The sequence below is a fragment of the Carassius auratus genome, chromosome 40 (genome assembly GCF_003368295.1).
Source record: "Carassius auratus strain Wakin chromosome 40, ASM336829v1, whole genome shotgun sequence".
Classification (NCBI taxonomy): domain Eukaryota; kingdom Metazoa; phylum Chordata; class Actinopteri; order Cypriniformes; family Cyprinidae; genus Carassius; species Carassius auratus.
In genome coordinates, this window is record NC_039282.1 from 13,846,991 (window position 1) to 13,854,464 (window position 7,474).

Sequence of the window (7,474 nt, forward strand, 5' to 3'; positions counted from 1 at the left end):
GGCTTATTGCTCATATATATACACAATATTCAGTCAATTACAGGCCTAAGACAATAATGTACCTTTTCACTTTCCCTTTTAAAACATATTTCGAACACTTCAAAATGGAAATACGCAGGTTACTGCATACAAAATATTATGACTTTGAGCCGAATCTGCCAGGGCAGACGGATATAAGTACGTCATCACACCGACACCCAGTTTGCGCGTCTAAATCAGTTGTATGGTCTGGTTTTCAAACAGTTGCGTCAAGTATAAATGCCTCGTCTGTTTGGGGAGGTGCGCGCAGTCAGCGGAGACTCGCGCTGCGGTGCCTGGCGAAAGTAAAGAAAGCGGTTGTTTTACTGACATTATATGTAAACTATAGGCTATTTGATTGGACACAGATATACCCCTCTCCCTCTCCTAGACACCATTTACTACAGACAATAGGCTCACACATGGTGCATTTTAAATTAATAAATAATAATGAATAAAAATATTGTTTTTTTTCTCTGATTTTTAAAACTCTTCGCGATCGACTGTCGCCTCTGGCTTGCTTAGTTGGGGTCACTTCATCTACAGCGATATCATTGACTTGATTGCAAATAAATGCACAGACACTATTTAAACTGAACAGAGATGACATAACTGAATTCAATAATGAACTGCCTTTAACTATCATTTTGCATTATAGAGACACTGTTTTCCAAATGAATGTTGGTCAGTGCTTTGACGCAATGTATTTTGTTTAAAGCACTATATAAATAAAAGTGATTGATTGATTGACTTAAAATGCTTCCAAGATCGACTTGTCGACCGCGATGGACGGGTTGGTGACACCGGCTAGAAAATAAAAATAAATAAAACATTTTGTAAGAAACCTAAGTGAATTAGCCCATGTAGCCTATTATTTTGTTTTGGTCTAATGTTTTGTTTTCAGAATCGTGGGAGATTGTTGACCTCTATTCTGAAAACAAATTATCCAGAGTCATAGCTTAATAAATAATATCTGTCTTTCAATACTATTATTACTGTTTCTAATAGCCTATTTTATAATGTAGACTAGCATGTAAAATGTTCAGTCTTACAGACTTTAGCACAACAGCAAGGATTTGGTACAACATGCATTATAATGCCGCTTATAAATTAAAGTAGCCTACATGATGGGATAACCCAAGAGAAGCACCCGACTGGAGCTTGCAGATCGATGCGGTGCTGCGTATGGGGCAGGGCTACAAGTGTTGCCCAGCCCCAAACCTACTCTGATTGGTTCGATCATCTTTCATAGGCATCTGTGATAGGAAATGCGTGCGTAGTTGGTGTAAAATGGAGTATACTGTTTCAAAAGCCAAAAACGCTGTGCAGTTTTACAAAGTCTTAATACACAGAGAAAAAACAACAACATTAGCCTGTAACTTTTGCTAAATTAAACTGATATTTAGGCTTAGAGACGAACAACCCACTACATTAAATAAGGTAATTGGGTCGATTATCCACAGTGGGAGGATAAGGTCTTCAGATAGAATAATTAGTTATTTAAATTAAATAAGAGAAAGGAAAAGTATGTATCAATATTCAATATTAATGTAGGCGTGCGGTATGAACGCTCATAATGGAAGCGACGTGGTCGAGTTAAAAACATCTCTACTTTTCAGATTGCTGCAAGCGTATGGAGTTAGAATTGTGTCTTTATTACATGCGAGAAAATAAAAGATCTGAGAGAAAAAAAAAGTTTGAGAGAAAAAGTTATCACACTGATAGCAAAAAAATATCAACATAAACCTTTGAGTTTCACTAGTGAAAAGCGCATGCGATTGCGTCGCTTTTCCCTCTGTCAATTATAAATCAACGTGGCCGGAGAGAATGTGTGATAGGAGAGAATGTGTAATAAGCGTGATTCGCCAAGGCTCAGTTCTGAGATATTCAATGACATTGAATAACACCCATGCTCTCCTGACTTGAGACTCCAATTATTATAAGAACAGCACGGTCAGAATCAGATGACTCACTGGCTGAACCTTTACCAAGTCTGTGTGATACCGTTGCAGGTCAGACTCAAGCTAATGAAGTAATGCAGCAGCTCTTTCAGGAAGGGTGACCAGACATCCCGAAAAATTCGGGACAGTCCCGAAATCTAAACTGTTGTCCAGAATCCCGAATCTGGCCCTAATTGTCCCGAAAATGATACTAAAGCAAAATCTTGAGTAGTTATTGTCTGATAAACATTAAAAACTGACTGCGGAGGTTGAGTCGTCCTGCAACCAGCCCCCGCCGGCTGCTCATTGGCTGCAGCATCTTTTCTCTAAGTTCTAAACAAAAATACCGTAGGCGGCTAGGCACGAATTTATTTATTTATTTATTTATTTATCTAATTAATCCATATGCACAAAGACAATATACGACCGTTTTGTCCCCTTTTTGTTTTAAAGCTTGATGAAGAGAGCGCAAGTTGCTGCAGGTGCAGCTGCCATGAGGACAGTCAGTGATGCACGTGTACAGGAGTGATTCACAGTTCAGGCACTGTGTACAAAAATAAGTTTAAGCTCATTAGAGTTAAGGTCTGATTTATGCACTGTTACAACTGTCATTGTTTTTTATGTTTTTTTTCTTTTTACAATGGGGATGAGGGGAGTCATAAAAAAACATATATATATATATATATATATATATATATATATATATATATATATATATATATATATATATATATATATGCTATAACATACCTGTCAAGTTTTGGATTTGAAAATAAGGGAAATTTTCCAGCACCCATTGCGAGCAGTCCCACCACCCCAACAAAGCTCCAGTATCCCTTACATTTTAAGACAGGTGTTATAGCCCAAATTAAAACACAAAAGGGTATATATGAAGAGCATTTATTTAAAGGCTTATTTGCATATTTTCTGTTAATTTAACATTGCTTGTCTTTACATTTACATTTTATTTTAATTCCACACATTCTTTTCATTTCATATTGCTTTTCTTTAACAGTTTTTCTTTTCATTTCACATAACTTTTCTTTTACTCTTTTAGTGAGTTGTTGTACCAATTTGTTGCAGACTTTGCATTCTTTAAAAAAGTAAATTCGCTGTCCCATTTATCATGGTATTTACACATGGGTTTTGGTTTTTTGGCAGGTGTGCCTTCACTCTCTATTGTAGCATACATCATCCGTCTCTGTTTTTTCTTTTGCTGTTGTTGTTTTTCCCACATTATAACTCATGTCATCTGACCTCACACACCCCTCGCGACAGGCTACTACAGGTGGGAGTTATCGCGAGACTAGTGACAGAGCTCAGATTGGGAATGTTTTTATTATTATTATTTTATTAATAACGCAGGTAAAAAAAATAAATAAATAAAAATACGGGAGATTTACGGGAAAATACTAATACGGGAGGACGGCGGGAAAGAAGGGTAAAATACGTGACTTTCCCGGCCAAAACGGGATACTTGACAGGTATGTGCTATAATAGAGTACCGGCACCTCTTTTGGGCCACTTAAAGCACTGGCGATTAGCAAGCAAATAATATAATACACATAAATTCATGAATATGAGTGCTATTTTTTATTGTTTAATCTTCAGTGATACTGAACTTGCTCAGCCAGCTGTGTGTCATCATCTTACCCAAACATTGGAGTGTCCGTGCTCAACTTAACTAGCCATAAGGCAGAGGCAGCATCTATGCAGGTGAACCGAACAATGATGAAATGATTCAGTTCGACTCCCAAGACAAGACGATGCTCACCCGACTGGCCAATAGGAACGTGGCCCCGCCCATGACACAATTCTCACAGTGAAAGCAAAATCCTGACACAGAGCAAGAAATTGCATCAAGAGCAAAGAAAAGCGTTTCGAGAGAAACACTTTTTTTTTTAGAGAAAATATTTTCACACTGATAGCAAAAAATATATATTTGAGAGTTGTTTTCAAAGTATTTTGAGAGAGATTTTTTTCTCAGAAATAATTTAAAAAATTTCAAATGTATATTTTTTTTATGTTCTATGAGAAAATACTTTCTCTCAAAACTTTTTTTAGTCTCAAATATTATTATTTTTTGCTATTGGCATGAAAACTTTTTCTCTCAAATATTCTTTTTTCTCTCATGAAATGTTTTTTTGCTATCAGTGTGATAACTTTTTCTCTCAAACTTTTTTTTTCTCTCAGATCTTTTATTTTCTCGCATGTAATAAAGACACAATTCTAACTCCATACAAGCGCACCGCGGGTCATGTGACAAGAACTAACCAACCAGCTTCATCCTTTCCTGTAACAACGATGAAAGCTCAAGATGAAGGAACAGCTGATCATTGTTGTATATGGATTGCCATTGTAAAATAAATTTAGTAGCAGAGCTACTGCAAGCGGTTTTTAGGGCTGCAAATCCATTTATCCCTTGCTGAATTTTCCGCGTCTTTAGGTTGCTCAGCAACGGCAGACGCCTCAGGAGCGCAACTGTCCGAGCGCTTTGGAAAGAAGGAGAAAGCTTATGGACAGGAGGAGAAGTTCGCAGACAATCTTTTACTGTCTATGAGGCAATCTGGGGTACGTGGAGGCATAAAGTCATGGGAGAAAATTAATCAGAATACTTAGCAAAATGTGCTCCTGTTCACGCTCGCCTTTTCTGGAAGATTCGGTGGGTGATTCAGATATCTCTTGGCACAGTGATTAGAAGACTTACAGGTTGCTCAAGTGACATCTACGTCATCAAGTTCAGTTTGAGTCTGCGCAGTACACCTGACCCCCAGGAAGTGTGTGCTTCTAAAGCCCCTTTCACACTGCACGTCAGACCCGCAATATTTCCGGAGCATTGCCAGGTCGCCTTCTGTGTGAAAGCAATCACGTCCCGGGATCGATTACCGAATTGAACCCGGGTCGGGGACCTAGTAACATTGCGGGGTTCGACCCGGTACGAGCGCTGTGTGAACAAAAGCCAGATCTAATTCCGTGTCGAAAGTGATGACGCGCATTATCGCGTGACTCTTTTACCGGCTGTTTTGAAGGAAGATCAACGTTCGCGACTAAAACATATGTGCAAACTGTAATGAAGCAGAGATCAGTTAGTTCCTCACTTTCCGCGCTGACGCAGAGATCGTTATCGTTTGCTTGCTTCAGTGAAAGTATAACGTGCCTAGCGTTTTCGACTCATACATTACACGTCACGCGCTGATGTCACGTGTCGTTACAGGATCTTCAAGGGTTGTGTGTGAAAGCAGGCACATATACCGGGTCATCACTGGCAGTGTGAAAGTGCAAAATCTAGCGACCCGGGAACAATTGCAGGAACACTTTACCCCTGTATTTGCTGGAATGGCAGTGTGAAAGGGGCTTAATTTACTTCACTTGTCTCCGTTGAATCCAGGGGGTGCAGGGTTTCATATTTTTTTGAAGCACCCCTGGGCGCAGCCATTTGGCTAGCAGACCCCCACCTGCTGTTATCATTCCATTGACTCCCATTCATTTTGGCGTCACTTTGACAGCGAATAACTTTACATCTGAGGCGTATAAAGACTCCATTTGTCCATTAATTATTTCTAAAGAAACACAAAAATGTATAAAAGGCTCCATTACCTTGTATCTTACGTTATGGTCCCGTAGAAGCAGTTTTTGTAAAAAAAAAAAAAAATAGGCTAACGATTGCGTCATAACCATCTACACTCTGTGGCACAGTAGAGAAATTACCGTATGGACAGGAGGAGAAGCTCGCAGGCAATCCATTACTGTCTATGATGCTATCGGGGGGACGGGGAGGCATAAAATCAATGGAGATAATTAATCAGAATACTTACCAAAACTTGCTCCTGTTCATGCTCAACTTCTCTGGAAGATGCGGTGGGTGATTCAGATTTCTCTTGGCACAGCGATTAGAAGAAGTACAGGTTGGTCACATGACATCTAAGTCATCAAGCTCAGTTTGAGTCTGCGCAGTACACCCGACCCCCAGGAAGTGTCAGGCTGCAAGGAAGTCGACCGGAAGTTGAAGTCGGCCGGGTGCCGCCATCTTGTAGCAGAACTTCACTTGCGTTAGCATTCCCATTGACTCCCATTCATTTTGGCGTCACTTTGACAGCGAATAACTTTACATCTGAGGCGTTTAAAGACTCCACCGTTTGTCCATTATTTATTTCTAAAGATACACGACAATGTATAAAGGGCTCCATTACCTTCTATGTTACATAATGGCCCCGTTTTTGTAAAAATAGGCTAAAGATTGCGTCGTAACCATGTGACTCTCTGTCGCATTACCGTACAGACAGGAGGAAAAGCTCGCAGGCAAATAACTTAATATGGCGTACTGGCGTTACATTTTGAAAATACTATACAAAATAATTAATCAGAATACTTACTCCTGCTCACGCACGCCAAAGAACTCCCCCCTCAAGCTCGTCGTCTCTGCAAGATTAACGATGGCAGTTTGCACGCACAGCTACTAGAAGATTGACATCTGTCAGACAGGTTGCTGACGTGCACTTGTTGTGCACTTGTTTTAGTGCACTTGTTGTGGTTATTTCAGAAAGCAGTTTAGTAGATTTTAACAGCGTTAAGATCAACTTTTATATATCATTCAATGGTACTATTTAGAGATAAGTGATGAGCACACATTTTAGACACTTTATTTTAATTTTTTTCTCAGTCCATGTAATAAATGCACATCCTTGAATAATCATCTATGCATAAATTCTAATAAGACCAGTTTCAGGGGTGGAAAATTTTTGAAAAAAAAAAAAACACGTTGACTCATTCCTAGCTCGAACCAGATCCAAAAATCTCATTGCCACTGAGGTCAAATATTGAGATAAACTTTATAAAGAGTCATCTATTTATATTATACAGGGCCGGCGCTAGCCATTTGGGTGCCCTAAGCACAAATGCTTGGCGGTGCCCCCCTCCCCAACCAACCACCCACCCAACCAACAAAAGAAATAACTACCATTCAGAATTTATTAGTTAGGATCTCTTTACTTTCAAAATAAATGCTGCAAATGAATAATTGGAGCTGAACAATGTAAACACAGAAAGTTAAAAGTGCAAAAAAGGTTTAGTGCAAAAACAGTATAAGTGTATGAATTTTATGAAGTATGAATTTTAAAGTGCAAATAACCATGCATAACTGCACAGTAGAAATTACTCAACAGAGGGACTACATCTCTATAAAGAGACCATTCTGCTATTCTATAGAACTATATTAAACATTTTCACTACCATCAGTTGTCAGAAGCCCTACAGAGGCACACACCTACATTTCCTAGCTGCAAAATCAGCTATCAGCAGTGTTGGCAACGTTACTTTAAAAAAGTAATTAGTTATACAGTAGTTACTCACTACTTGTTCCAAAAAGTAACTGAGTTAGTAACTGAATTACTCTATAATAAAAGTAACTTGTTACCAGGGAAAGTAACTAGAGAATTTTGTATTTTTTTTGTAGTTTTCACAAGTCAGTTGAAATGAATAGAACAGACAGGTACATAACTTTCAATATTTATTGCACG